Here is a 23,337-nt window from a genome sequence, read left to right on the forward strand (position 1 = left end):
CTCTGCCTTTGTTCCAGTACCATGCTGTTTTAATTGTTACTGCTTTGTAGTAAAGTTTGAGGTTGGGGATGGTGATGCCTCCCATCATCTTTTTCCCAAGAATTGTTTTAGCTATCCTTGGACGTTTGTTATTCCATATGAATTTTAGGATTGCTTGATCCATTTCTTTGAAGAATGTCATGGGTATACTTAAAGGGATCGCATTGAATCTGTATAATGCTTTAGGGAGTATTGCCATTTTGACAACATTGATTCTCCCTATCCACGAGCAGGGTATATGTTTCCATTTCCTCATGTCCTCTTTGATTTCATGGAGTAGCGTTATGTAGTTTTCTTTGTAAAGGTCTTTTACTTCCTTGGTTAAGCTGATTCCGAGGTACCTGATTTTCTGGGGCACGATTGTGAATGGGATTGCTTTTTTCATGTCCCTTTCCTCTGCCTCATTGTTTGCATATATGAAGGCCATGGATTTTTGGGTATTGATTTTGTAGCCTGCAACTTTACTGTATAAGTCTATTGTTTCTAAGAGTTTCTTAGTAGAGGTTTTAGGCTTCTCTAGATATAGTATCATGTCGTCTGCAAATAGTGAGAGTTTGATTTCTTCCCTTCCTATCTGGATACCCTTAATCTCTTTTTCTTGTCTAATAGCTATCGCAAGTACTTCCAGTACTATATTGAAGAGGAGTGGTGAGAGTGGGCATCCTTGTCTTGTGCCTGATCTCAGAGGAAAGGCCCTTAGTTTTTCCCCGTTGAGGATAATGCTTGCCGTAGGCTTGTGATAGATGGCTTCGACTATCTTGAGGAAAGTTCCTCCAAACCCCATTTTGGCGAGGGTTTTCATCATGAAAGGATGTTGGATCTTGTCAAATGCTTTCTCTGCATCTATTGATATGATCATATGGTTTTTGTCTTTACTTTTGTTGATATGCTGGATTATGTTGATTGATTTCCGAATGTTAAACCATCCTTGCATCCCTGGGATGAATCCCACTTGGTCGTGATGTATGATCTTTTTGATGAGTTGTTGGATCCTATTTGCTAGTATTTTGTTGAGGATCTTCGCATCGGTGTTCATCAGGGAAATTGGTCTGTAATTTTCTTTCTTAGTGGTGTCTTTGTTTGCTTTTGGTATTAGGGAGATATGTGCTTCATAGAAACTGTTTGGGAGAGTTCCTGTTTTTTCAATTTCCTGGAAAAGTTTGAGGAAAACAGGCAATAGGTCTTCTTTAAATGTTTGGAAGAATTCGCCAGTGAAACCATCTGGGCCTGGGCTTTTGTTTTTGGGGAGGTTTTTGATTACCGTTTCAATTTCCTTAACATTGATGGGTCTATTCAGGTATTCCAGGTCTTCTTTCTTCAGTCTTGGGAGATTGTAGGAATCAAGGAATCCATCCATTTCTTTTAGGTTCTCCTTTTTTGTGGCGTAAAGACTTTCAAAGTAGTCTCTAATGATCTTTTGAATCTCACTGGTTTCTGTTATGATGTCCCCCTTTTCATTTCTGATTCGATTTATTAGAGTTTTCTCTCTTTCTTTCTTTGTGAGACTTGCTAGCGGTTTATCAATCTTATTTATTTTCTCAAAGAACCAACTCTTTGTTTCATTGATCTTTCGGATTGTTTTTTTGGTTTCGATGTCATTAATTTCTGCTCTAATTTTTATTATTTCTTTCCTTCGGTCTGGTTTGGGGTCCTTTTTCTGGTCCTTTTCTAGGGTCTTGAGTCGTGAAGTCAAGCTATCTATGTGGGTCCTTTCTTCCTTCCTGAGGAATGCTTGGAGAGCTATAAATTTTCCCCTTAACACGGCTTTAGCTGCGTCCCATAGGTTTTGGTAGCTCGTGTCTTCATTCTCATTTGTTTCTAAGTATCTTTTGATTTCTTCCTTGATTTCCTTCTTGACCCACTCATTGTTCAACATGGAATTGTTTAATTTCCAGGTGTTTGATTTGATTTTCCGTATTTGTGGGTGGTTAGCTTCTATCTTCAGCGCATCGTGGTCTGAAAAGATGGTTGATACAATTTCTATTTTTCCGATTCTATTGAGGTATGTTCTGGGGCCCAGTACATGGTCTATTTTTGAAAATGTTCCATGTGCACTGGAAAAGAATGTGTATTCTTTCTTTTTGGGGTGTAAGACCCTGTATAGGTCTATTAGGCCTCTCTCTTCAATTTCTTCATTCAGGGTCAGTGTTTCCTTATTGAGTTTTGTTCTTGTGGATCTATCTAGAGGTGATAAGGCCGTATTGAAGTCTCCGACTACAATTGTGCTGTTAGTGATGTCCTCTTTGAAGTCTGTTAGGAGTCGTTTTAAATATTTAGCCGGTCGTTTGTTAGGAGCATATACGTTTAAGAGTGTGATTTCTTCCTGTTGTACATATCCCTTGATAAACAGAAAATGACCTTCGCTGTCCCTTTTGATCTTTTTCATCCTGAAATCTATGTTGTCGGATACCAGGATGGCCACTCCAGCTTTTTTAAGGGGGTTGTTTGCTTGGAGGATTGTTTTCCATCCTTTGACTTTGAGTCTATGTTTACTCTGTTTGTTCAGGTGTGTTTCTTGCAGGCAACAGAATGTTGGGTTTAATTTCCGGATCCATTTAGCCACTCTGTGTCTCTTGATAGGTGCATTTAGGCCATTGACATTGAGAGAGATTATTGTGATGTGGTTTTGTGTCATCTTTCTGTGGGATTTGTTGTTCTTATGGGGCTCCTCCTTGTCTTACAGTAGCCCCTTTAGACCTTCTTTCAAGATTGGTTTTGAGTCTATGAAGTTCCTGAGCTGTTGTTTATCCGAGAAATAGTGTATGGTTCCTTCGAGTTTGAGTGAGAGTTTAGCTGGATAAAGTATTCTTGGTGAGGCATTCATTTCGTTGAGTTTTTTCACTATGTCCCACCATTGTCTTCGGGCTCGGAGGGTTTCTTCTGACAGATTGGCCGTAAATCTGAGGGGTGCTCCTTTGTATGTGATTTCCCTCTTTGACCTTGCTACTTGTAGAATTGTGTCTCTATCTACAGCATCCGCCATTCTGACTATGATATGCCTTGGAGTCTTTTTATTTGGGTCTCTTTTTGCTGGCACTCTTCGGACTTCTTGTATCTGGACGCCTGCCTTCTCCAGCTCTGGGAATTTCTTAGTGATGATGTCTTTGACTATGTTTTTTTCAGTGGGGTTACTTCCCTGTGGTTCTGGTACTCCAATGATTCTTATGTTGTTCCTCTTTAAGTCATCCCCCAGGGCTCTGATTCGCTCTATAGCCATTTTGAGGTCTTTCGCCATTATTTGTTGCTGTCTGTAAGCTTTCTGCAGCTCATCCTCAAGCTCGCTGATTCTGTCTTCGGCTGTAGTCATTCTGCTGTTGAGGGCATCTAGTGAGATTTTTATTTCATCTACCGATTGCTTTATTTGTGAGACTTCCGTTCGAAGGTTTGAAATTTCTGCTCTCATTTCTGCTCTCATTTCTTCCTGTATTTTCTTGGTAGACCGTTCCAGCGCTTGATTCATCTCCTCCCTTAATTTATTGGATGTCTGTTCCATAGTTGCTTGGAGTAGGTCGACTCTCCTCCATATTTCCTCTCTGAATTGTTTATCTGAGAGGTCGTAGATGTTGGGAGACTCTTTTGAGGTTTCTAGTATCTTTTCTTCTCCCTCTCTTGGTGGAGGGGATTTTCGCTGTTTCTTCATATTGTCACGGAAGTGCAGAGTTGGAACCTTGTAGTTCTTTATTCCTCTTCCTTTTTGTGGGAAGAAGGGGCTCCGATTGTGCTAAACTTCCCTTATTCACTGATAGCTTTTATACTGTCAGCCTAAGCTAATGGCTATATTTGCGTAAATGTTTGAGATCGCAAAAGTGAGTTTTCAAAGGAATACACAGTACGGATTGAGCTGAGGTAGCAAAGAATAACTGCGGCCGCGTTAGCGTTGGCTGCTCTGAGAGGAGGCCACGCCCACTTTAGGCCACGCCCACTAAGACACAGGCCACGCCCCCAGTGTCTTCCTGTTGATGGGGGGGACATGCGCAGTTACAAGCCGGTTCGGGAGACGGGGTGCGCCGGGCGAGCAGGGAGTGACTTCAGAAACTCGGGAGACGCAGACGGCAGCGGGAAGTGGGGGAAAGAGAGGACCTCAGGGAGTTCTTTGAAGGAATGAATTCTATCAATTGTGGCCAAAGGAGAAGGCATGGAATGGTAAAAAAAAAATAACTGCGGCCGCGTTAGCGGCCTGTGCTCCGGAAAGAGGCCACGCCCACTTTTAAGGCCACGCCCCCTGAGATGAGGACACGCCCCTAAGCAGCAGAGTGGGGATTGGTCAGGATCCGACGGCGGCGGCGGAAAGGTGCCAGGCAGGGGCTTCAGGAGAAGCCCCGAGCCGCGGCGGGCAGGGGGCGGGGAGGGGGCTTCTCCGCGCTGAGGCAGGCTTTCCAAGGGATTGCCTAGGACAGAGATTTTTTAATCTAACCTTGGCCCATGTGGCATCAGCACTGTAACCAGGGTGGTGGATATCTCCCGATCTCACCTTGAACTGTCAAGGATGCTTATTTTCCTTATCAAAAACAGATTGATTTGGGTACTAGTGTATATAAGAAAGCTTTCAACCTATTTCATAACTGTTTTATTTTCTTTTTAGATATTATTGGTTTACCACACTGCATACATCTTCAAAGAATAGATCCACATCTCTTCAAATGTGCCACATCTTTCTCAATTTCACTTTTTTCTTTACAAAATTAAAACAATAACATTTGATTATATAATTGCTGCAACTTGGGGCTGAGCACACATCTCTTATTTAGTATTCCAGGGGCAAAAAAAGGAAAATATAAATTTCATTGATTAACCTATGGTAACACAGTTGTGAAGTGGGGAACGGGATGAAAAAAGACATCTGTGGGCCACAGTGAGTCCTTATGTGTAGCTTTCTTGGTTCCAAGTAATGAGAAGGATTCTCCTCTTCTCAACCTCTTCTCTCCTTCAGTTCTGCTCCAATAGCACCACAGGTTGAATTGAGACAGTTAGGAGTCTAATATCTACTACTCATCTACTTCAAATTTCCAGCTGATAAGCAGATGTTTATCTACCTATTAATTCCGTATATGTCAACTAGAGAGATTGACTTAGGGATATTCTTAATATTTCTTACCTCAGTGGCAAATTACTTCTTCAGAGTACACCCTAACTAGCTGATCATTTTCATATTTGATACCTCTGGGTTCAGAAATGGGAGACATGGACATGTGTTATGTTGTTTAGTCATTGGTTTTTAGTTTAAATTTAGCTCTGGGTGAAAGGGAACGTCTTGATTCTGGCATGTTTTGGTTCCGTGTAGTTTTAGTTTTTCTTTTTGGATGGAGGGTGAGGATATGGAGGCTTTGGTGAACAGGAGATGAGTAAAGGCTCACCTTTATTTCCTCAGGTCATTATTTGCGTGCAAAAGCGTCATATTCCTTTGCCCAAGTGGCTTCATCTTTTTATTGACACTCTAAGTTTAATAGAAATAGAATATTACTCTTTAGCCACTCATTTCTAGTACACTCATTTTTTTCCTCCTAAAACATATAAATATAACTAATTGAGAAGAACACTGATGTTAGAATTCAATTTTTAAAGTTAATCTTAGTACCAGCTTCAGTTCCTGTAGTGTTTCTCTGCAGCTGCTTTATGATAAAATGCCTTTTATGGTGACTTTTGAGGCAAAAGTTCAGGGTTCCTGATTACTCACAGGATGAGTGATAACTAAGTACATGCTATTTTCCATAGTTCCCTGATTAGCTCCCTGAATGAGTACACATGGCCAGGGGCCACTGTCTACTGTCTACTACGTAGTTTTTGTGAAAGAGGTAAGGTTGGTGGAAGGCCAGAGACAATTTCATCTGTGTGGCTTTGATAAATGCAGTAGAATTGCACCTAGAATGAATCTCCTTCTTAGAAGTTGTTTACACATAAAACCATTAGCAAATGAAATGAGTACACTGAATTTTTAATTATTATGCTAGGTCAGGTAGAAGACACAAAATAAGTATAGAATGAACTGCATGAAGGCTGTAGTTACTGGATCATTTTTTTTTCTTATAAAAAAATCTAAATTTGAGGGCAAGAGTCATAGTATTGGGTTCCAGCCTAGCATATGACCGAACTAAGTTTAATCCCTGTCACTCCATATAGTCACCCAAGCACTGTCAAGAGTGATCCCTGAGTATAGAACCAGGAGTAGTCCCTGAGCCACTGCTAGGTGTGGCCCCCAAAAAACAAAAAGAAAATCTAAATTCCATAGAATTTATCCAAAAGTAAAGCAGTTACTTATTCAACATTACTCAATAAAATAAAGCACGCAGATTGACTAGTGTATTGTCTGATTCATAGTAACCACTCAATAACTGGTAGTTATTTGGATGAATTAATGAATTAATATGTGCCTACCATGGGCAATGATTATAGGCTGAAAGTATAAAATAATCATACAATCACCTTTAATCATGGATCAAAATGTGGTCCTTTTTTAAAATTTCACTGTCACTGTATCACTGTCATCCTGTTGATCATCGATTTGCTCGAGCAGTCCCAGTAATGTTTCCATTCATCCTAGTCCTGAGATCTTAGCAGCCTCTCTTTCCTTGTCCTTCCGAATGGTGCTGCATTAGAGGCACTTATAGGTAAAATTATCTAAGAGCTTATTTTTTTATATGCCACCATCCCACAGATTATTTGGAGGGAACCTGGCTTGACAGTGTACAGTCTCTTTCTATCTTAGCTTGTTCCAGTAGAACAGGTAGTGTTGAATGTCTAAAGTTTGTGATAACTCATCTTTTCAGATCTACATATAATGCAAACTTTTGAGATTATTAACCTTGTACCTAGTTTATGAAATCCTTATTTTATTCTGAGTTTTAATCCATAATTATTGTCATCTAAATTGTAACATCGTGAATAAGACCAGGTTTGATGGATTTGACAAACCACAGTCTCAAATGTTTGTGTCTGATATAATTGGAAAAAGAAAGCCAGAAACATGAGAAAGGTCATGAAAAACTTTCTCTGGCTTGAGAAAACATATTGTCATAATGTTCTCCCCAAATTGAATTGCCTTTAATAAAAACTGTAACAATATTGGAAAAAATCAAATTTTTTGAAAAGTGAAAATAAACCTTTCCTTATGAGAGAAGGTTTTCATTTTTGGCCTTCTCAGAGAGTAGTTCATTCACTGAAGACTCATGGTTCTAAGGATCAGTTTCCAAAAGCATTCTGTGGACATTCTATTCTTTGGAATAATATTTATGTTTGGAATCTAACTCAAAATCAAGAGGATCTATAAACAATCTTATATATTTGATAATAATAACACTCTGAGTTAGTATTCTCTCTATGTTTTTAATCTCCCAGTGAAAAACAATAAAAGGTCTTCAGGGAAAACCCTTCTAGCTCATGAAATGGTAATAGTTAAAATGGTAACATAAAAAATGTATATTGGTATAAAGTATAATGATAACTATCTGTTACACCTATCAGTATGGTCATGATGGTTCTCCAAGATGATCTTTGAGCATACTCTGTATGAAAAGTTTTTAAATCTGAGAAATTAACTAGGGTATATTTAAAGGGAAAAGTCTACAAGGAAGATGGTAAAAGAGGGAAGAGAAAGCTGTGATATCTAGATAAGAGAGGGTGATAAACTGAACCAGGTAGACACAGGAGGTGAGAAATTATCAGACTCAAGATCCTTTTTTTTTTCTTTTCTTATTTTTGGTATGACCAAAGTATCTTGCAGGTAGTACACTGAAAGTATGAAAATAAGAATTTGAGATAATGCTTTACTTTTATTTATTTATTTATTCTTTTTGGGTCACATCTGGTGATGTTCAGGGGTTACTCCTGGCTCTACATCTCAGGAATTACTCCTGGCGGTGTTTGGGGGACCATATGGGATGCTGAGAATTGAACCCGGGTTGGCCGTTTGCAAGGCAAATGCCCTACCCACTGTGCTATTGCTCCAGCCCCAATAATGCTTTACTTTTAGCCTGAGCAATGGGATGGATGTGGTGGAGTTTGCTGAGGCAAAGAGGTAACAAAATTGTTCCATTTAATGCCAAAATGATTACCTGGTTTTGCCAAAGGCTATTAATTATCTGAAAGCCAAACATGATTGTTTCTACAGAGTCTGCTCTTTATTTTTTATTTATTTATTTATTTATTTATTTATTTATTTATTTATTTATTTATTGCTTTATGGGTCACACACAGCGATGCACAGGGGTTACTCCTTTCTTTGCACTCTGGAATTACTCCTGGTGGTGCTCAGGGGACCATATGGGATGCTGGGAATTGAACCTGGGCTGGCCGCATGCAAGGCAAACGCCCTACTTGCTGTACTATCGCTCCAGCTCCGAGAGAATCTGCTCTTTTCCTAATGCTGTGCTAGGTTCTCTCAAGTGGACATTTCCTTTGTTTTCTACAAGAGCTTTTGTATTATTACCAATCCCTTTTCTTTGGAGTAATAACCTGAGTTCAAGAGAACAAGATAATTGACTAGCATAGATCATCTGGAAAATAAGTGGCAGAAGTGGCAAATTAACAGAAAAGCCTATCCACTATGTTCCAAGAACTTCTGAAATCAAACCATCCAATGCTGTGTGTAGTGGGGAGGTGGGGTGGGGATGGTGAGTGGGAAGGTGACAGTGTATGTGCCTGTAGAAGTAAATGAATGAACAAACTGTTGGTAGAATTTCTCACTTTTGAGCTGCAATTCTAGCATTGGATAGAGTAGAGGAGGCTGCCAAATGATGATGCTGGATGCTATTTGACTTGCCCTCTGGGATTTCTGATCAGTATTTAATATAATAGCGTTGGCGTCTTTGAGCATTTCTTTAAAAATGTTGTATGAAACAATTTGAACACAAACATTTTTCAGAAGGTCAGGCAGTTTCCTCTTTAAAGAAAATATTTTGCAGGTCAGTTTTTGTGATGTTAGGGCATAATAACATGGAGACAGAGATTTCTAGGATTACCTCTCTCTCACTAGAGTTTTCTTTTAGTTGTAATGTATATGGCAAAATATTTTGAAAAAAAAAGAGGTGAATTAGTATATTCTGTTTTGGAGTTTATTCCTTGACTTAAAAGCACAGGAGCTATACTGTATAGTGTAGTATAGTGTAAGCAATTTCTTCAGTGAGTTTGAGTGGAAGTTCTAGGTCTTTGCTAATTTTCTTAAGTTTGGTGTCAGTCCTTTGTAGGTGGCATCTTTGAAGCAGCATTATTTCTGAGCCATATTTTAATATTAGAATATGATCATAATAATTAATTAATTAATTCATCTTAGCATATAGCAATGATATATAATCTGGACTATTCAGTTGGTAATATAACAGAACTAAGTTACTTTGATCACAAAAACAATTGGCTCAGGTAACTATGAAGTTCAGGAATGACTCATTTAGATAGAACTGGATCCAGGTACTTGATAACACAATGAGATTCCTCTTGGTCGACTTTATTCTCAGTTATTCTTCCAAGGTAGTGGCAAATATTTAGAAGCAGTTATAGGTTTTCATTATATCAGTTTACTGAGTTCAGTGAAAGAAAGGCTTCCTTTTCAGTAATTTCTTAGTAAGTTGCATCAGCCAAAAAGTGTAAAAAATTACAAAGATGCGTGTGCACGGGAGGGTGCAATGAGATGTGTGTTGTGTTGTGTTGTCTGCGGGCTTTTCGGGCAGCTCTCTCTCTCATGCGCGCTCACATTTGGTGCTCTTGAGCCGCTGTGTATGGACCGGATCGAGATGGCTCCTCCTTGTGCTCTGCTTCTGTGTATGCCGCTGTGCTCTCTTCTGTCTGTCTCTCTATCTCAGTCTCTGTTTCTGTCTCTGTAGTCTCTTCTCTGGTCTCTTCTGACCTCTCTCTGTCTCTGCTTCTGTGTCTTCTCTCTTGCTTCAGTATCTTCTCTCTCTCCGCTTGTCTCTTCTCCTGTGTCTTCTCTGCTGCTTCTGTCTTGCCTCTGTCTTTCTGTCTTGCCTCTGCCTGTGTCCTGCTGCCTCTTTTTCTCTCTCTGTTGTCTCTTCTTCTGTCTCTGCTATCTCTTTCTCTTCCCCCACAGTCTTAGTTTACATAGCAATCAAAATTTACCCAACACCAATGGTTGTTCACACTTGAATGTGGTTGGGTTTAAATAACACAAATTGTAGCACCAGTGTCGGTGTCAACCTTTTAAGGAGTCAAAAGAATGGATATCACTTAATAATCATATTACCTAAAAAATTACAGATTCAATGCAATTCCTATTAAAACACCAATGGAAGTTTTCAAGTAAACAGAACAATTCTAAGATTTGTAAGAAACCACAAAACATCCAAAACATCCAAATAGAACAGTTCAGAAATGAAAAAGAGAAAATTAAAATACTAAAATCTTTAAGTTCAAACTATACTAAAAAAATAGAAATTTTACATGCATTATACTGAAAAAATGACAGGCACACAGACAATAGAAATAAATAGAGAACCCAAAATAAATTTATACACATACAGGTATCTAAATCTATTTTTAAAAAGCTAGGTCCATGAAATGGAGAAAGAAAATCCATTTCAACAAATGGTTCTGGGAAACTGGAGAGCAATAAGTACTGAAACAAAACTAAGTATTTGACACCATGCATAAAATTATAAAAAGAAACTGTATTTAAACATGGACATTAGACCCAAAGCCAAAAAATACATAGACAAAAATACAGGGGATATGATCCTGGTCTAACACTAGAGATTTATTTGGACACTCAACTCTATTGGCAAGGGAAATCAAAGCAATTGGCTATACATGGAATTAAAATAGCTCCTAATAGCAAAAGAAAGTTTAACATGAAAAAGAAAAAGGAAGCAACCACTAAGAAGATGATATTTCAATATTGTACATTTGATAAGGGATAATCAAACTATATCAAAAATGCATACAACTTAACAAAAAAGTGAGCACCTAATTTTATGTAAGAAACCTGAATAGACACATCTCTAAAGACTTATAGGTAGACCATAGACACATTAAAAATGTTTAACATCACATAGTATGAAAGAAATCAGAACTGATTTTTTTACACCTGTGAGAATGACTTCTATTACAAAGATGGGCAACAACAAACATTGGTGAGAATGTAGAAAAAAAAGAAAGCCTGTTACACAATTGATGGAAATATGAATTGGTGAAGATTCTATAGAAATTGTATAGATATTAATTGAAATGATGAAAATAGAAACATCACATGATCTAGTGATACCACTCCTAGAAATTTATTCACATGATCTAGAAACTCTAATTTAAAATGTTATTTGCATTTCAACATTCATAGCAGCATTATTCACACTAATCCAAATATGGAATCAACTTATTTACTGACAGATGGCTGACTAAAGAATGTGTAATGCTTATAATCAGTGGAATACTTCTCTGCCATTAAAAGTGGTGAAATCAGATTGAGAGAGTAGGTGATACAGAGGTTAAAGAACTTGCTTTGCACAAATCAATCGAAGTTCATACCAATCACCATGTATGTTCCCCCTGAGCACAGAGCCAGAAATAAGCCCCAAGAATTGCTAGGTATGGCCCCAAACCATAACATCTATTCCCCAAAATGATGAGCTCATTATATTGATACAAACATAAGGTAGAATGGAAAAGATTGCTAAATGAAGTAAGCATGGAGAAAAGAACTAATACCAGATGGTTTTTCCTTATATGTGGTATATATAGAACTAAAACACACATCTCAACAAAAACCACTTAAGTAACTCCTAGACCTGGTAGAAACTATGGTAGTTATTAGAAGAAAAGATGAGGTGGGTTGGAGTAAGATAGATGGGTCTTCTATGATGGTGAGATGTTACTGGAACTTGGTGATGGTATGTATGATACCCACACATAGGTACTAGGCTCTACTCCTGAAATTAGATAATGTTGCAAAGAAATATGAATCAATAAAAGGGCTTGATAGGGGAACAAAACAGTAAATTTCATTTCTCTTTTTAAGACTTTATGATACCTTTTAATTAATTTATTGTTGGTGCTGGAGATTGAATTAAGAACTTGCAAGCAAGGCAAGTACTCTCCTACTGTACCACATTCCAGGCCCTATATGAATAAATTTGAGTATAGAAATCCTGGAGTTGAGGATACAAGTTAGTAAAATAGAAAAATTTTTTTCAACTGAATCTCTGTGAGATACAGTTACAAAGCTTTCATGTTTGAGTTTCAGTCATACAATGATCAAACACCCATCCTTCCACCAGTGCACATACTCCACCACCAATGTCCCCACTAAACTCCCCCCCTTCCAACAGCAATCCCCCTGCCTCCATGGCAGACAATTTTATCCATACTATCTCTCTACTTTTGGGCATTATGGATCGCAATACAGATACTGAGAGGGTATCATGTTTGGTCCTTTATCTTTCAGCAAACATCTCCCATCCCGAACGATTCCTACAGCAATCATTGTCTTAGTGGTCCCTTCTCCAATCCAGCTGCCTTCTCCCCCAGCTCATAGAAGATTTTAAAGAATCACTTGCTATAGTGGTGATCAAACTTCAATGCACACAAGAATTACTGTATTACTATGGGAATTTTTCCATAGAAAATTTTGTTAATTGTGATCTTGATCTTGTCACACTTTAATATTTTCTACCCTTTTGAGATGTAACTCTTTTGTGTTCAGTTGACACTATTTAAATTGATGTTGGAGATTTCCTAGTCCTTTTACCTTTGAGAGAAAATTCATAGTATAAGAATGATTTTTCTAATCAGCAAAAGAAAATTTAGCTCAAATTGTTCTGTACAGTGGAGAAATTAATTGCTACATAGAACTGAGAAGTCTTGTATGAGGGAAGTCTTTAATATATAGTTTAATCAGCACTGGGCATTCTTTATTGGGGGTGGTTGTTGGTTTGGTGTCTTGCCCAGCACTTTTCAGGGGCTGTTCATGTCTTTGTACTCAGGAGAAACACCTGGAAGTTCTTGGACAACCATGTGCAAGTGCCAGGGATCATTCTAGGGATCAAACCGGGGTTGATCAAGCACCTTACCCTCTGTACTCTCTCCTGACTCCTGCACATTCTTTTAAAAATAGGTTTTATTGAATCTCTCCCTTGTATGTTGATCAGCCATCATCATTTTTTGTTTTGCCCAGGGTGTGTGTGTGTTGGAAGGGTGGGAGGCAGTTCATACTCAGTGGCATTCAGGATCTGGTAAGTGGTACTTACTCCAGGGTCTGCATTCAATAATCACGCCTTCTCACTCTGGACAAGAACTGATGCAGAAAGTAGGTAAAAGGATATATATGTACATATATGTATATATGTATGTATACATATACATATATATATGATGGCCTTTCAGTATCTGTATTGCAAACCATAATGTGCAAGAGGAAAGAGAGAGAGAAAGAGAGAGAGGAGAGAGAAGAGTAGAAGGAGGAAGGAAGAGATAAAGAGAGAGAGAGGAGAGGGAAAATAAGAGAAGAGATGTACTTGCCATAGAGGCAGGCAGGTAGAGGAAACTGGGGACATTGGTGGTGAGAAATGTACAATGGTGAAGGGAAAGGTATCAAAACATTATATGACTGAAACCCAATCATGAACTACATTGTAACTGTGTGTCTCACTGTGATTCATTTTTTATTTTATTTTATTTCTTGCTTTTTGGGTTACACCTGTTGATGCATAGGGATTACTCCTGGCCCTGCATTCAGGAATTACTCCTGGCGGTCCTCAAGGACCATATGGAATGCTGGGAATCAAACCCAAGCCTCGGTCAGCCATGTGCAAGGCAAATGTCCTACCCACTGTGCTATCACTCCAGCACCCATGATTCATTTTTTTAAAAAAAAATATCTACTGGCAGGATTTGGAGAACAATAATTTGCAGTGCCAGGGCAAGCTTCCGAGAGTATCTTGCCCACTTGGCAGAGCCTGGCTCTGATGACAGTGATGTCGTGATATAGGGATTGAACTCGTTAGTCACATCCAAGGCAAGTGCCTAACCCCCCTGTACTATGTCTCTGGTCCTTGGACTTCATTCTTAGATTGTTTTCCCTATTGACTATAAGAGAGCAGATGCCCACGAGTTGTGTACCATCTGTCTAATTCACTCTCTAGGACTAGGGAAATGGTTACCTTTCCTCCCAGAAACTTTAAACAAGGCTCCTGAGCTTCAGTGAGATTGGATCATTCCTGAGCCCCGTGCTGTCTGATTTAGACCTAGGTCAGTAATTACAACAGAAATGGGATTACTTGACAACCTGAAACAGATTCCAGAAGCAGGATATATAGGCAGTTCACTTAAACCTCACTGGTGCATTAAATAGAGATTATAAAGAGAATCACAGGGACCATCACCATCTCATAGAAGATTTCTAGACAATTGAACCTCAAAATCTTAAATTACCCAGATAATTGGGAAAAAGTCACAGTGCAATTTATTTAAGGAAGAAAAGTTAAAATTTTAGAAGACAATTGTGAATATGAGATGGTGTGGAGGGAGAATTTTAAAAAGCATTTTTGTCTGAATTCAAGAACTGAGATAAAGATAGATTTTATAGTAGTATGAAGAGAAATGTCCCCAAATTACTAATATTGTAAAAAAGACAGAGTTCATGAGAGTAGATTACTTGCAAAATGGCCTGACAAGATGTGTATATGTATATTTAGTTATCTAATTGTATATTGTAAACCACCATTAATTGTGCATTACGGTATTATCTTCTTTATATTCTAGTTCTATTTAGCATATGAATAATCTTGTTTCATCCCGAATGCAACTCTTACCTCCAAATTTAACTACGTTTCTTGTCAAACATGCTGTTAGGTAGAATTTTTGTCCATTCTAAATTTATTTTCTAAGTGGCTAAAATAGTAACTTTTTTTTTTTATATCAAACCTTGGTTACAACCTATCCCACATTTACTGTATGCTGAGGAATGACTTCTAGTGATTTTATTATTCTAGTGATTTTTGATTCTTTTTCCTGCTCTGCCACTGAAGAGATGTGACCTGGGGCAATTTATTTGGCTTTCCTGAAGCATGTCTCTCTCTTGGAAGGTGGGAGTAAGAATTATGTAGAGCAGTAATTATCTATAATAGTCATAAGGATAAGTGTGATAGTGTTTGTAAAATGTGTGCCACTAAAAGGTGCTTAATAGAGTTTAGTGGGCTGGAGTGATAGAGCAGCAGATAGGGTGTTTGCCTTGAAAGTGGCTGACCTGGGTAGATTCCCAGCATCCCATATGGCCCTCTAAGCACCGCCAGGAGTAATTCCTGAGTGCAGAGTCAGGAGTAACCCCTGTGCATCGCCGGGTGTGACCCCCCCAAAAAAAGAATTTAGCTAACTTTTTATCCAAAATTATTTTTGTTCAGTCTTTAGGCAGTTTATTTTGTTCTAATCACAATTATACAGGAAAAAGAGATGATAGAGGGGTTAAAACACTTGCCTTACACTCAGCCAGCCTTGGTTTGTTCTGTGACCCCACATATGGAACCCCAGGACTGCCATGAGTGATCCCTGAGCAGAGAGTCTGCAGTGATCACTGAGCAGGGGACTCAGTGAAACTGCCATTTATAAAATCAGATATTCTGGGATTCTTTCTGGAAATGGAGAATGGATGAATAAAAATATACATAAAAATATAACAAATAACTGCACGTGTTTTTTCTTTCTCCTTAAGATACATTATTTTAAGAGCTAAAGTGCTAAAGAGATAGTAAAGTAGTTACGGTATTTGCCTTGCATGCAACCTACCGGGGTTTGATCCTGGGTACCCCATATGATCCAGCACATTCAGAGTGGTATGGCCATAGACTGGAGCCATAGATAGCACAGTGGGTAGGACGTTTGTCCTGCATGTGGCCAACCCGGGTTCAATTCCTTCATCCCTCTTGGAGAACCTGGCAAGCTACCCATGGCGTATTCGATATGCCAAAAACAGTAACAACAATTCTCAAAAATGGAGATGTTACTGGTGCCTGCTCGAGCAAATCAATGAACAATGGGACAGCAGTGCTATAACAGTGCTACCCCGTATGATCTTCTGAACCTCATCCAGGAATGATTCCTGAGTGTAGAACCAGGAGTGAGCCCTAGCACCACAGGCTGTGGGCCTAATACAAACAAACAAAAAATGTAATTTTTCTCTTTTCCTTTGCACTTCCAAGTAAATTGAAGACCTTTCTGAGCTATTGTAAGTCCAATGCTCAGGTGTTCCATTCTGGAATTTCGCAGCCTGATGATACAGGCTGAGTTCCCCATCTCTGAGACATATTTCTCTATGCCAAAGCTTCTCTGAGCTGAAAGCAGTGTATGGTCATGCTATTCTCCTAGTATTTTAGGACCTACCCTCTCTAGGAAGGTCCTCTCTTCCTTACGGAGGAAGAGTCAAAGGCATTGTTAAATGCTTCCCTTCCTGGGGTGTATGTGCCTGAGCTCTTGCCAGAAACTTACTGTTGTTTCAGTACATTTTTGTGCACATGTGAGAGGAGAGTCCATTTCCCAGCATTACTAATGGAGGGCTCACCTCACCCCCCTTTTCATGACCAAAAGCCAGATGAAGATTCAAATGTAAAGTTCATTCTGAAAAACACCAGCATGGTTTCTCTTCTCATCCCCCATCACTTGGGCATCACTTTTTTAATCTTTTGCCCGGGGAAAAAAATCTAATATACTATAACTAGGATGTTTTTCAAAACTAGGAACACTTCAAAACAAGTTTAAATATAAATGAAATCAGTTTCCAAATGTCTTGTTAAAAAAAGCAGATGTTTTATATTTATTATATCATTTTTGTTTTACCACCTTGCAAAATTTTACAGCATGGAATTTTATTTAATGCAGTGGCATTTGAACAGCAATATTAGACAGCTGTATTTGCTTCATATTTGAGGACTTTTTCTCTCTGGCAGGATATTAAAACCTAAACTAATGTAACCTGGTGTTGGGGGAAATGTGGATGAGGCATTTTGATTATTGGTAATTGAAAACAACAATCAATCCCTTCCAAATGCACCCCTCAAAAATAAGTCATATTACTTAGATATGTGAGTGCATGTTACAGAATGCTGAGAAGTTCAGATAAAAACACTTTAAAGGAAATGCTTGGCTCCCCAAATGCAGGGATTTTATCTCATGATAAAATCTCATGAGTGAGAATGTATCTCATGATTTTAGTTGTACAGTGCCACATAGGAGTTGATAAGTTGTAATGTTGACTTGCTGATTTGATAGGGTTAGTATTTTAAAAGGAGGTATGTGATATATGTAGTGATTGCAAAAGAGTTAAGAATCAGAGTTATTGGGGCTGGAGCAATAGCACAGTGGGTAGGGTGTTTGCCTTGCACACGGCTGACCCGAGTTCAATTCCCAGCATCCCATATGGTCCCCTGAGCACCGCCAGGGGTAATTCCTGTTGTAGAGCCAAGAGTAACTCCTGTGCATTGCTGGGTGTGACCCAGAAAGAAAAAAATAAAAGAATCAGAATTCTTTTCAGGAAATATGGAATCCAAATCTTTTCCACTTCTCCCTCAGCCCCTCTTCCGCTTACCGTTTTTCACTATTCAAGATATTCCTAGGTCTCTTTACTCAAGGCATCAGCTATATGTTCACAACTGGAAAAATATGCCAGCTTTTCTTTTTTCATTATTATTATTATTATTTTAAATTTTCTTACTACAGGCACAGACAGGTTTCCAGTTCTCTCCTAACCAAACCACAGAATTTCTGCTAGTTCTCACACCCTCCGGGTCACCACAAAATCCCCTATTAATTAAAGTGAAATTATATCTGAAATAAATCACTCGCTGAAAGAAACCCTCTGTGGCATTTTTCTAAAGACGTTTGCAATAATTAATGAAACATTTGGTGACTGGTGACATTGTTGATAACTCTTAAAGTGCCAGAAGAGGTTGATATGTAAATAATCTCAGTAGACACTAGACTATACTAGAAGTTTTAAGATTTAGTAAGGACTGAATGATAAGTTTTGCCCTCCTGTCCCCTAAAGATCTTGTGCTTTTGTTGTGTGTGTGTATTTGTGTGAGTGTGTGTGTGTGTGTGTGTGTTTAGGGATGTAGAGAATGGAGAAGATGGGGTAGTGAAAGATGTTCTTTGAAGAGTAATCCAGGGAGGTCAGGGGTTGGCAAAGAATAACTCACCAAATCTAGTCTGAAGTCTCTTTCTATAAATAAAGATTTACTGGGAAACCACCAGTCACATACATATTAATTGTCGTGGCAGAGTTGAGTTGTCTGATCATTGCATGGGCCATGAAAGTATTTACTAAACTATTTACTACCTGACCTCTTACATGAAAAATGTGCTATTAGTGCTGAGGAGAGAGTACAACCCCAGTTTTGATCTCTAGCAGTATAATGCCTTCCAAGCAAGCCGTAACCCTGGAGGGTCCCCAGCAGGGGTGACCTCGGTAATCCTTGGCACTACAGAGCCTATTTTGACCACTGGTTCAGCTGACTAAGTAACACTGGAAATGGTCCTTAGACTCCCTGAGGAGGATCTTACCTTCACCCACTTCCACACCCCCAAAGAAACCAAAAGTGAAAACAAAAACAGCTAAAAATGCGGTTAATTCTTGCTTAACAGGAATTTAAAGAGAGGAAGAAAGTTCTGTGGATTCTAAGCAAAGTTCTGTGGATTCCAGCGGTGTGGAGAAGGACTGAAAAGTGGGAAAATACTGGGTTTGTGAGGGTTTCAGGGTGCCATGTGTAGCTGCTACAGGAGAAAAGTAAGAAAGACAGCAATATTTCACTTTAGTGACTGTGGGGTGGAATGTGGCAGTGAAACTCCTGCCCTATAGTTTCCCCTAGAAGGCAGGGTCAGTTCCCCTTTATTAAAGAGGGTCCACTTTAGCAAGTCTCAAAGCTACCCTCCACAATGCACCAAAGATGAGCGACCAAAGTCCTAACTTCCAGATTGGACTTTATATATATATATATATATAAACAGTGATATATATATATATACATATATATATATCACTGTTATCCTGTTGATCATCGATTTGCTTGAGTGGGCCCAGTAATGTTTCCATTCATCCTAGCCCTGAGATTTTAGCAGGCTTTCTTTACTCATCCTTCCCAATGGTGCCATATTAGAGGCTCTTCAGGGTCAGGGGAATGAGACCAGTCATTGGTACTGTATTTGGCATATGAATATGCATATATGTGTATTCATATGTATACATTTAATTTCCTCTTTCTTACTAAGGAGACTATGATAGGAAATGCTTCCTTTCCTCTTGTATGTGTACTGACCTCTGTGTCAGGTTTCACAAGAAAATACTGTAGAAAGGATGAAGCAGTGGAGGAATCTAGCATTCACTTTATTTTAGATTGTTTTTTAGAATTTTGCTTTTTGGGTCACACCTAGCAATTTTCAGGGGCTACTCTTGGCTCTGAACTCAGGAATTACTCCTGGAGGTGCTTGGGGGACCATATGGGATGCCGGGGATTGAACTCAGGTCTGTCGCGTGCAAGGCAAATGACCTACCTCCTGTACTATCGCTCTAGCCCCCGACACTCACCGCTTTAACCAACTGATAAAGGTGAAAATCTCCATGATGCCTGTGCATATAGCAAAGACCTCCTGAAAGGATGGGAAGGCTTTTCCACCAAACTTATAAATTCTGTATAATCAACATCATGCCAAAAAAATCTACAACTAGTGCTCAGAAGGGTTCAGGTCACATACAGCTTGAGAAGCTGACAGAACTAGGAGACTAAGATGACTTAAGGCAGTGAGTTACTCTAGTTTAGCCCTTGCAACAGAAAACAAACAGTGATTTTTTTTTAAATCTAATTAATGGAAAGCCAAACAAAGTCTGAAGCTTAGTTAATAAAAAAACTCATTAACTATGTACTATTTAATAAATTTTGTTTTTTCTGTTCAATCCTTGGAAAAGATACAGTGCTATCAACCATGGGGTTGACCGAGAAAACTTCAGGACCCTTAGGAGGTACTAAGAGTTCATTTCTGTCTTGTGTCACTATAGTTTGGTTCAGGGAGAATGTCCTTTATGAGTGGGTGAGGTGATGAGTACCTCCTGGTGAATGAGTTTTAATGTTGTTAGTATGATATATCATAGAACTTCTCACAACAAACTTTTGTTTCCAGAAAAATTTAAGAGCAGGTAAAAAGGATTTAATTAATGCATGGGGCCAGAGACATAAAGATCCTTAAGACTTTTTAATTTGTCTGTTTATTTTATTTGGGGGCTATACCTGGAGGTGCTCAGAGCTTACTTTTGAGTTTGTTCTTAGGGAATATTCTTGGAATATCTCGGAGGGACCTTATGGGAAGCAGAGGATCAGACCTGGGTTGACTCCATGGGAGGCAATTACCTAATTGCTGTTCCATTGCTCTGGCAATGTCCTTAAAGACTTTATACAAGATATGGTTGGCAGAAGTAGCACTTAGCCTCATCCTACTGGCTGCTCAGTGATGCCTCAGATAATGGGTCTTGTATTTTGAAAAGCTGAAATGTGAGAAGCAGAATGCACTGGATGGAGAGGAGCCTCCCTTGCGTGGCCTTGAAGACTAAATTTTGGTTTTATTTATTTATTTATTTTTTGCTTTTTGGGTCACCCGGCGATTCACAGGGGTTACTCCTGGCTCATGCACTCAGGAATTACTCCCTGCAGTGCTCGGGGGACCATACGGGATGCTGGGAATAGAATCCGGGTTGGCCGCGGGCAAGGCAAACGCCCTACCCGCTGTGCTATCTCTCCAGCCCCAAGAAGACTCAATTTTAGAACTAGACCTTCCCTTTGTTTTTTAACTTGAAGGCCAACTTGAAGGCCGGTGCTTGTTGTAGATTCTTTGGAAACCTATTAGTGTTACACAAACTTTTTTTCTGGGGGCAGGAAGAGGGAAGTTGTCTTTGTTTTCTAAAGGCAACCAGTAGTGCTGGAGTGTGTGTGTTTGTGTGTGGAAGGGGTGGTCATTGCCCATGATGCAGATATTCTTCCAGTACAAGATTCACACCAATCATGCAGTGCTGGGGATTTAATTCTGGTGCTTACTCATGCTAGGTATATACTCTACCACTTCAGCTATTTCCCCACCTGGGAGTTATCTCTTACAGCCACATACATTGTCAGTAGCTCAGTCAAGTGAATGTCTTCCTTTCAAAAGAACTGAAAGCAACTGATAGAAAGGCAACTTTCCTAAAAGGGAAAATTCAGGGAACATTTTCAATTACTGTCTTCCCCTGCATCTCCACTTCCCAAAGACAAAGGACTTTAAAGCACCGAGTTAATAGAGTTATCTCCCCAGTCTTGCTTAAGTTTCTGTACTTCCATAGTCCTACTTCTCGGTAGCCCCAGACTCAGCTTTTTCGAGTCATCTGAGGAGTAGGAGTGGTGGGTACAAAGAAACTTCTTGTTTCTGAACAGGGTTATGGAGACACAAGGTTTTGTTGGTTGACCTCAGTGCCTTTGACCCATTCTGGTGGTTAGACTAGAAGACTGGGTACATGCAGACAGAACGAAGAATCTGTCTACAGGCACTGAATGGCACTCCAAGATGGTTTCATGTCAGACTGTATCTACCTCTACTGCATTCTCTCCTCCTTCTATGTCACTAGCACAAGAGAAGTAAGATGACTTTATCAATTCTCTGCCCATTTATTTGTTCATTCATTCAGAGAGAGAGAGAGAGAGACTGTAACTTGGGATTCAGAAACTTGATATCCATGCTTATCTGGCCTTTCCACAGCTTTACTGAGCGTCATTGAAGAAAGAGCTTACTGTCATTGAGTTTATTAGAAAAATGAGGATGAAAAAATTGTTTCAATATTTATGTAAAATGTTTGAGAGTATAAAACAGGGTTTTCCAAAGCTATGATACACAGTGGATTGAATTCTCTTTGTTGTGGTCAACCTCTATGCATCACAGCTTGTTTAGTAACATCACTGGCCCCTGTCACTAGATGACTTAGTACCACAGTCCTCAGTTATACAACCAAATGTCCTTGGAATAGGGAAGGGGACAAACTGTCCCTTGCTGAGGATCATTGATCTAAAGAAAGAAAAACAGATTACTTGGTTTTGTGGCACATAGAATGAGGTGGTAGAGGTTGACTTCTACCTTCCCTGTGAAGCCATGGATTTAGCAAGAAAGATGCATAGCTGAGTTCATTTCAGCCAGTTTAGAATCAAAGTGGAAAGAAGGAACAAAGTTCAGGTGGAAAGATGCTTACCAATGCAAATTATATTTTGTATATTGGTCCCTTGATGCCATGACATGTCAAGATTTCTGTGTAGAAGAAGCAGTGAGAGTTCAAATAAAGCCTAGTGCTGGGAGATATTTAAATTGTATTGTGCTGATTAATTGTCTATTCCCGAATGCTGAATAGGTTGGACTCTCTTGTCTTAAGGGCTAGACTCAAACACTCATATAATGGGAGTCATTGATCTAATGGCAGCTAATTAAATAATCTTAGTCTTGAAGAAAAGGACTGCTCTTACCAGATAAAAGTACCTTCTGATAAAGAAAAACAATAAAAATAATAAAGTACTATTTATTACTGGGGGTTGTCTATTTTTGGTGGATTCTGTCCATGCAAGTGTAGCAATGACTTTTTATTTTTATTTTTATCTAAATATAATGTATTCTTTCCCATTTTCTTGATGGAACAGGAAGGAAGACCATACTGATATTTGCCCATGGTACTTGGTGTGCTTTCCCTGTAAAGATATATCTATGAATATGAAGGTAGCATTATAAATGCCACAAAGACAAAATGTGCAGATAGAATTAAGAGTTGGTTTGAGTTGGTGATCATCTCTAACCAGGGTGTTTATCCACCCCTAGACTTCCGGCTCAGTCTCTTTCTTACACTGAAAGGCTCCCTTTCCTGATTTGCTTCCAGAATTTTAAGTATAAACTCTTGAATGTGTTTAGTTTTGTTTAAATCACTGAGGAAAAACTCTATTAAATATTAAATAGTTTCCTTTCAACATCAAGATAAATATCTTTTGGTATTTGACTTCTTTTATTGTGGGAAAATACACATAATATAACATCTATTTTCTATCAGTTTCTGTGTACAGTTCACTGGCATTAAGCATATTCACAATGTTGTGCAGTCAACACCAACTCTCTTTGCAGTGGGAAGGGATTTGATAGTGTATTGGATCATTTCTAGTGGTGCTCCCGGGATCATGCTGTGATATGTAAGGGTTAAACTGCAGTTTTTGCTTTGCTCTACCTGTACCCTTAGAGTTAAGAAATCTTGATGTGTTGTTGTAGTGATAGGATTTTTAGAAATATGAGCAGGTAACTAAGCACAGTATTCAGGGAGATAGTCAGAGG

Source organism: Sorex araneus, chromosome X (genome assembly GCF_027595985.1).
Source record: "Sorex araneus isolate mSorAra2 chromosome X, mSorAra2.pri, whole genome shotgun sequence".
In the NCBI taxonomy this organism is placed as follows: Eukaryota; Metazoa; Chordata; class Mammalia; order Eulipotyphla; family Soricidae; genus Sorex; species Sorex araneus.